We start from the raw sequence: 9247 nt of genomic DNA, 5'->3' as shown, positions 1-9247 counted from the left end.
CATGATTCACTCTTTTAACATATACATAATAATTATTTAATTTCACTGATTTTACAATCTATTGTTAAACGGTAAAATTTTTCATTATTAATAGATTTTGTTGCTAATTTGTAATTAATTTACTAATGCGCTATAATAATTTTTTTTTTAAGAAATCGTTCTACTTGATTTACTAAAATTATCGTTTGATCTGATTTTTTTTAAAAAAATTATTCGACTACATTGTTTTAGTATCGTTAAATATTATCGTGATCTAATTAAACTAAAAATTGAATTCAATTTACATATGTAGTAAAAAATTTATACAAATGCTATTTAATCATAGAAAATGATAAATACAAAAATTAAGTTTAGCTAACGTTCAACTTCATAGTTTTAAGGTATTTTAATCTATAGAAGTTTTAAGTGACAAAATTGAGTTGAGTGTGAAGATGGATAAAATTATTCAAATAATTTAAATGGAAATATATAACTTTTTCTCACAGAAACTATTGATCAATGATACAAGTGTTTCCTGGAACGTGAAAATCATGTTAAAAAAAAAAAAACATTGCAATGTCCATGGGACCATGGTTCCATCGGACATAGGATTAGATTACATTGTATTGATTGCTTTCGTCTTAACTTGGAGACAGCTAGACAATTTGATTCTGGCGGCTCAGTGTCAATTATTAGTGAGATATGAAAAAACTTGCTTAAACAATTTCTTTTCTTTTTCTTTACTTATTTGTATTTTAATTTATTTAATAATTATTAATATGAAAATTTTTTTTATCATATATATACAAAATTGGCCACGTAGGATGCCAATGGTATGACAGGTGAAGAAGTGAAGTTCAGACATTTTTAATTATCCTTGGTTGGTTTTGTGAACTTCTCACTTTCATATCCGCTTGGATTTTGGCACAATGTGGGGAAGGTGACTTCTGAATCATTATCCAATATGGGAAAAATCATAAACAGAAGAAGAAAGCGGCAGATTCTTAATGTGGGCTTTCTCAAATCTAGCTCCGACGAGTTAATAACAAAGATATCTAAAACGGTACATTCTGGGTTGAGTTTATGTTGAATGGTTTATTCATATGGGTCGGGTTATTGGGCCTGAAATTTGTCTGATCTCTCGAAATGTTGAATGGTTGAATTCCCAATTGTTCTCAATTTATCTATTACTATTTGCCTTTTTTAATATTATTATTAAGGGCATGTGTATTTGATTCAGCAAGCTTCGATCAACTGTTTACAATCAACAACTAATATTTGAAGAATAAGTAATAATTTATTTATTACTAATATAATTATAATTTTATTCTATGTATCTCTGATTTTAATTATATACAAATTACTATTAACAACGGTGGCTATTGAAAAAGGAAGAAAATTTCTCAATAGGACAATTCGCAGTCGTTTTTGCTTCTTTAGAATCCCATTCTTATTCCAGCTCCACTTGAAGCTCATTGTTATCCAAAGGAATCAAGTGTGGAAATTGGTTTCAAATGAAATCCTTGTCCTGCCAAGTAGAATCCTTGTCCTCCACTTGTTGGCTTTTTATGCGAATTGATGACTGCTGGATTTTTTCACCCCGGCCTAAAGGCTAGGCCCACGAAAACAGTCCATGATCCGAAGGCTTCAATATTCCCCTCGAGAGTCAGGTCCAGCCCGCTCAGTCACAGGGCCGGACTCCGCCTAGACCCCTCAATCAAGCCGGCCCAAACCTCTCGACCCAGTAATCAGGCCCTCACCAGGCTCAACTTCAGCCCTACCATTCAACCCAGCCCGGAAAGGGGAAAATGACCAAGATGCCCCGCTGGTAGGTCCTTCCGCATGCGTATCAGAGGAGAATCATACGTATCAGAGGAGAATTAATGGCCGTTACGCATGGAGCAGGCGCCTGACACATCCGTACATACGGAGCTAGGCGACAGAAGACAGCTAGCATTGTGGCAGAGAGACAGATATATATATCACGGTAGAAGCCACGCAGAGGGGGGCTCTCTTCTTCTTCTTTCTCCTTCCTGGACACCATTTTTATTCTTTCTGTAACCCTTGCCTAAATATACTACTCTGAGCCATAAAATCTGACTTGAGCGTCGGAGGGCCTCTGCCGGGGCACACCCGGTAGGCCCCTGACCATTCTTTCTTATTTACAGGTCCTTTCACCAGGTAGAACATGGAGAGACCCATCAGGGAGCCCAACAAGAAAGGACCCAGAGGAAAACCAGATCTATCATGGACCAGGAAGAGGAAAATATTTATCAAATGGCGCCGTCTGTGGGAAACGAAGGAGATCTTTTCATCACCGGAGTTTTCACTTTCAAAACCCACTGAGATCCACAATGGCAAACCACCAAGAAAATAACCTTAACGTCATTCCAAATAATCTGAGCTCTGCCCAAGAGGGGCAACGGTTCTTATTTTCTAGTCCTACAACTCCAAACAACCAACCACCCATTCCTTTTAACCCCTCGCCGAGCTTGGCCGGGAATGTGCCCTCCACAAAAGAGATTTTACTATCTCAAAAGTTTTCAGATCCACCCATTGAGATCCACATAAGATACGAAAGTTTGAGCAGATAACCCAGCTGAAAAGAAAGGTTCATTGTGCTAAAGAATATTTTGATGGTCTTTCAGATAATTTATTTTAATATTTATTAGATTTTATTATTACTAATCTTTTCTTTGAAGTCTGGTGAATATTTTCTGTAAAAGAAAAGAAAAAAAAAAAGGGTGAGGAATATATGTATTGTTGAAATTATGAGGTCCGCTGTATATATAAAAAATAAAAATAAAAAATAAAAAAAAAAGAAGAGAAGAAGAAGGTGAGAGAAAGAGAAGAGGAGTCCGTGAGAAAAAAGGAGGTCGGAGCCGTGTTTAGCAAGACAGAAAGGAACTCAGCAAATCCGACAACCACAGCGATAGATTGCTCGTTGAGGTCGGATCCATGTTCGAAACTAGATTCGTGGTCGAGGTTGGAGTCGCATTTCAGGACAGATGGAAAGCATCGGGGTGACAGGGAGACAATACAAAAAAGAAAGCTTACACGAAAAAGAAAGCTGGAGATTTACAGTAACCCAGCTGAAAAGAAAGACCCAGCTGGTGTAAGAATATCTTGACAGTCTCTTAATCTTCATTTTCCTACCCTCGTTGTTTATTTTAACATTTATTGAATTTTATTACTAATAACTTTTTCTTTGAGAACTGATGAGGTGAAACTTCAGATCGAAATGCTTGTCTCTGAATGTAGATTTTAATCTTTTCTGTAAAAGGAAAAAAGGATGAGAAGTATATATATATATTTGTTGAAGTTGTGAGGTCGGCTGTAAAATATCAGGTTAGCAAGTTAGAGAGAAAATTAATAAATGAAAAATAGACAAGGTCGGACTAACATTTCAGGTCGGAGGCATGAGGTCGAATGGGACACGATCCACAGCCATCCAACTTGATTGCAGACAACGTCCCTCAAGTATCGGGGTGACCTGAAGACAATAAGAAGTGATCAAACATCCAGGCAGATTAAGGTGGATGAACTCAGACTTCAATGGTTTTGCTGACCGGAGTAGCAGGACTAAAAAGAAGCTCGACAAATCCAACAATCACAGTATTATTACTTGTTGAGGTTGGATCCGTGCTCGAACTTAGATCTGTGACCGAGGTCGGAGCCGTGTTTGAGGTCGGGCTCACATCCCAGGTCGGGTAAAATAATGTTGCCAAACTCATATTCAAAGGCGAAGTAAAACAGATGAGTATTTATAGAGCAACCTCGATCGATCAAGCAATGCTTGAACTGTCCCGAGGCCGCGCCAACGAAGTGCTTGACCGTCCATCTGGTGCCATCAGAAACCGTGTAAATGGAACTTTCCACCTGTGACATCCACGCCTTCGTCATCTCTATTGCCCGCTGTTACAGTACTAAATCCTTTCAATTCGCTTTCTCTGGATTGTTGAGGTGGGGGATTGAGCTCGGCCACCTGAGCCCGGTGACCTGAGCGGTCTAAAAAACGGCCAGAGCGGATTGCTCGAGCTCTGGACCACCGGTTAAGCCGAGAGCTTCCCTTCAGCTTCCGAGGCTGAGGCTTGTCGTCTGAGGCAGAACAGGCTTGGGTCGCAGGTAAAGGGAGCGATTTAAGATTGGACCGAGGTTCGGCAAGTGAAGAGGACAGCGGTGCTAGACGAAGGCTCAGGCTCGGCGGTCTCAAGGTTGAGAAAGAAATCATCTTTGCTAATGCGTCATTCTCTGCCACGAATGGGCTGCGATGTGGAATACAGTTACACGTGGATCTCAGCCATTGGGAGTATTATCATAAATGCCTTCACTTCAAGAGTTTTTAAAGAAGAGGAAAACTATTTGAGTCTATCAGGCAACCGTGTAACCACCCCAGCCACGTGTGGCTGAGAATGACCCTTCGATGCTCAAGGTCAGAACTCGGTGCGTCGTCCAACTTGAAGACGAGGTCGGTGAGGTTACGAGGTCGGCAATCCTTTAACCTCTTATTAACAGACCTGCTCTAGTACCAGGACGCTTGATCGAGGCATCGAGGAATCTGTATAGTTAAGACCGTAGGTCGGAAAATCAAAAGCTCAACAGGTCGGTCAGGGTATCAGGTCGGCAAGCCTTCAACCAGAACGACAAGCATTCAAAATTGAATTGTACAAGCTGACGATGCTACCCGATTGGCAGATCTCAAGAGAAGGCTAAACAGGTTGGGTCCTCAGCAACCATTTTGCTAAAGCCCTATATATATATATATATATATATATATATATATATATATATATATATAAAAGGAAAAGAGAAAAAGAGAGAGACAGAGAGAAGAAGAAGAGAAATGGAAGAAAACTAAAATCAATTAGCCACTAGCCAAGCCAGGTGACGTGGGTTCGTAACCCAAGGGGGTGGGTCCAAGAGGGAGGCCCGCTCAAGCGATTTCTGCAAAGTAAGCGGCGTCAACGCCCGGTCAGCCTGTACCTCCTCCACAAATTCATGCACACAATTGATTTAGTGGTGCGGTGAGCGGATCGGCGTAATTTCTGGCACGACCTGGAGTTTGAATCAAGGTATTCAAGCGCTCGTACAGTGGAGGATGCCGCGTGAGGTTGGCTTCACAGAGTAGAGGCTACCTGGGTCTACACAATCAGATGGGAAACTTTGGACCACCAGATCTTAAGAAGGGCCTCCATGATGAATTGGGTCTTTTGACTAATTAAAAAACCATTAATCAGATACCATGTGAGCAGATCGGCGTGAACCCGCACACCATGGATTAGCGTGAACCCGCACTCACTCGATTTTCGAGAATCTGCACTGCTGGCTATATTTTGGACAATCATGCCAATTAATATTGAAATAAGGTACACAACTTGCCACGTGACATTAACACAATTACTGTTTGAAAAATTTACAAAGCCCTTAATTACTTATCTTAAATACTCGTGACATATATATGCTCCAGTTACCCGAATCGTACTTTGCTGTGTATATTTATTATTTTGCTTCAGAATTTCAAGAATGTCTTTAGTTATTGGCAGTCATTTTTAAGTAAATATTATCGAATACAAATGACTTCATAGATCATTAAAAGACATGTTTCGCATGTAAATAGTAAGACTAAATTTAATCAAAATATACCTCTATGAGTTCAGATATCTTGATAACTGCCTATGTTCTATAGATTGAAAAATCCTGGAGAAAATTTACACATGCAAAAATATTGTTCATTGCATCCCTGAAATTGCATGAGTTAATACTTGCATGTATCTGAAAAATAAAACTAAGTGACATGTGCGACATATTATTGATTGATGAATATCATTGAATTAACAACGAGCACCCTCGTTATATGTGCTCTGTGCAAGTTCTTATTTTGCAGAAAAATTCTGAATCTTTCAGAAGACTCTGAGACATAGAGACCTCAGAGGTACAAGGCTGGCACAAAAGCAACCGGCGGGGCCCCGAGGTCACCCCGGAACAAAAAGACCAGGATCCCGTAAGAACCTCCTGGCACAAAAGCAACCGGCGGGGCCCCGAGGTCACCCCGGAACAAAAAGACCAGGATCCCGTAAGAACCTCCTGGCACAAAAGCAACCGGCGGGGCCCCGAGGTCACCCCGGAACAAAAAGACCAGGATCCCGTAAGAACCTCCTGGCACAAAAGCAACCGGCGGGGCCCCGAGGTCACCCCGGAACAAAAAGACCAGGATCCCGTAAGAACCTCCTGGCACAAAAGCAACCGGCGGGGCCTCGAGGTCACCCCGGAACAAAAAGACCAGGATCCCGTAAGAACCTCCTGGCACAAAAGCAACCGGCGGGGCCTCGAGGTCACCCCGAAACAAAAAGACCAGGATCCCGTAAGAACCTCCTGGTACAAAGGCAACCGGCGGGGCCCCGAGGTCACCCCGGAACGGCCGGTGAGGATCTTAAAAGACCTCCCGGAGCATGAAGACCGGGATCCCCTAGAACTCCCGGGAAAACAAAATAAAAACAGCCGGTGAGGATCTTAAAAGACCTCCCAGAGCATGAAGACCGGGATCCCCTAGAACTCCCGGGAAAACAAAATAAAAACGGCCGGTGAGGATCTTAAAAGACCTCCCGGAACATGAAGACCGGGATCCCCTAGAACTCCCGGAAAAATGAAGAAGACCGGGATCCCCTAGAACTCCCGGGAAAATAAAATAAAAACAGCCGGTGAGGATCTTAAAAGACCTCCCGGAGCATGAAGATCAGGGTCCCCAAGATCTCCTGGCAAGAGAAGACCTCAATAAGGTCTTGACAAAGGAAGACCTCAATAAGGTCTTGACAAGAGAAGACCTCACTAAGGTCTTGACAAAGGAAGACCTCAATAAGGTCTTGACAAGAGAAGACCTCACTGAGGTCCCACCAAGAGAAGACCTCACTGAGGTCCCACCAAGAGAAGACCTCAATAAGGTCTTGACAAGAGAAGACCTCAATGAGGTCTTGACAAAGGAAGACCTCAATAAGGTCTTGACAAGAGAAGACCTCACTAAGGTCTTGACAAAGGAAGACCTCAATAAGGTCTTGACAAGAGAAGACCTCACTGAGGTCCCACCAAGAGAAGACCTCACTTAGGTCCCACCAAGAGAAGACCTCAATAAGGTCTTGACAAGAGAAGACCTCAATGAGGTCTTGACAAAGGAAGACCTCAATAAGGTCTTGACAAGAGAAGACCTCACTGAGGTCCCACCAAGGGAAGACCTCACTGAGGTCCCAACCAAGAGAAGACCTCGATAAGGTCTTGACAAAGGAAGACCTCAATAAGGTCTTGACAAGAGAAGACCTCACTAAGGTCTTAACAAAGGAAGACCTCAATAAGGTCTTGACAAGAGAAGACCTCACTGAGGTCCCACCAAGAGAAGACCTCAATGAGGCAGAAGACCTCAAAGAGGCAGAAGACCTCAAATGAGGCAGAAGTCCCCAATGGGGCAGAAGACCTCAATGAGGCAGAAGACCTCAAAGAGGCAGAAGACCTCAAATGAGGCAGAAGACCTCAACGAGGCAGAAGACCTCAAAGAGGCAGAAGACCTCAAATGAGGCAGAAGACCTCAACGGGGCAGAAGACCTCAATGAGGCAGAAGACCTCACTGAGGCAGAAGACCTCTCGGAGAGGTAGAAGACCTCATTAAGGTAGAAGACCTCATTAAGGTAGAAGACCTCACTAAGGTAGAAGGCCGGCGAAGATCTCAAAGATCTCCCGGACCAAAAAATGGCCGGAATCCCCAAGATCATCCGGTGCTACAAGCAAAAACAACTCATAAGAACACAGTTCTGATCTCACATAAAAGATTGGGGCACGGAATCATAAAAAGCTAAACTCCGACCTCCCAAAGGACCTCGAGTCATCAGGTAGAGAGACTTTGATCTCACACAACAGCCAAAAGTACCAAAGCACCATGCCAATCTCAAGAAAACGAGCGCAGTACTGGTAAAACCAATAGGCAGACCGAATTAAGGCAAGGCGATTCTTAAGCAAACTGCATACCAAAATACAAAGCCAAACAGAGAATCAGGGGCAATCATAAGAGGCACCGATCTCGAGAATTGACCACTCACACTAAACCAATTCAGCTGACCTAGAGAGAGGTCCGGGCAACAAAGAGCCCGCAAAAGGCTCGAGAGCAGACAACCCATAAATACTCGGGGGCAAAAAACATACACGAGAGTCCAAACGCTCAGATAAAGAATCAAGAAGGCAAGACGGTCAAATCCAAAAACAGATAGTCCGACCCTTGCAATTCAAGGTCGACCTCCCCGGAAGCCTGGAGGGGCCCCACATCTGGACCGGCAAGGCTATAAGCCTATAAAAGAAAAGTTAAAACCAAACAAATGAACAGTCAGACTGAAACACAGCCCGAATAAGGCTCGACAAGAAAGTAAGAAATTAAGTCCGACTTCACAAAAGAGCTCGGGGCACCAAAGTAAAGAAAGTGAAATTTCGAACTTCGGAGCTCGCGATATAGACACCGTCACAGGCTATAGGCACAAAAGCCTAAACGAAAAGCAAAGAACCGAGCTCCCAGCTCGGATGAACTCGTAACAGGAAAACAACAAAAGAACGAGTACTCTATCCCAGTGGAGCTTACAGCTCAAACCACACCGATTACCGGAAGGATATCTCAAGAGGAACAAGGTATTATATTCCTGAGCTCGCGACAATGACGAGATCGCGAGCCAAAAACAGAAATGCCCTCATGAGAATAAGAAAAACTCGCAAGTTAGAAGCTTAACCAGACTCCGAGCTCTTAGCCCGGATCGGTTCAACCAGCAAAGACCCAGTAGAGCCGGCCTGATCCAACAAATAAGTAAAGTTGACAAAACCAGAAGACATTGTGAATAATGATGAGGTACATGCCGAGGTGAAATATCATTTGTCATCGAACACACATTCCCATAACGCCATACATTTAAACATCAAAGTAAAGAGACAAAAATAATAAAAAGGCAAAGAAATGGTACTTTTGACAAGAGCAGTTCTCAGACCAACACGGTCATAAATAGAAATTAAAGATTTATCCCCTCACCAGTCATGGAATAACTGCTGAGGAGATAAAGGGGCAATTGATGACTGCTGGATTTCTTCACCCCGGCCTAAAGGCCAGGCCCACGAAAACAGTCCATGATCCGAAGGCTTCAATATTCCCCTCGAGAGTCAGGTCCAGCCCGCTCAGTCACAGGGCCGGACTCCGCCTAGACCCCTCAATCAAGCCGGCCCAAACCTCTCGGCCCAGTAATCAGGCCCT

The sequence above is a fragment of the Manihot esculenta genome, chromosome 9, assembly GCF_001659605.2.
Source record: "Manihot esculenta cultivar AM560-2 chromosome 9, M.esculenta_v8, whole genome shotgun sequence".
Taxonomy (NCBI): domain Eukaryota; kingdom Viridiplantae; phylum Streptophyta; class Magnoliopsida; order Malpighiales; family Euphorbiaceae; genus Manihot; species Manihot esculenta.
This window is presented reverse-complemented; position numbering follows the sequence as displayed.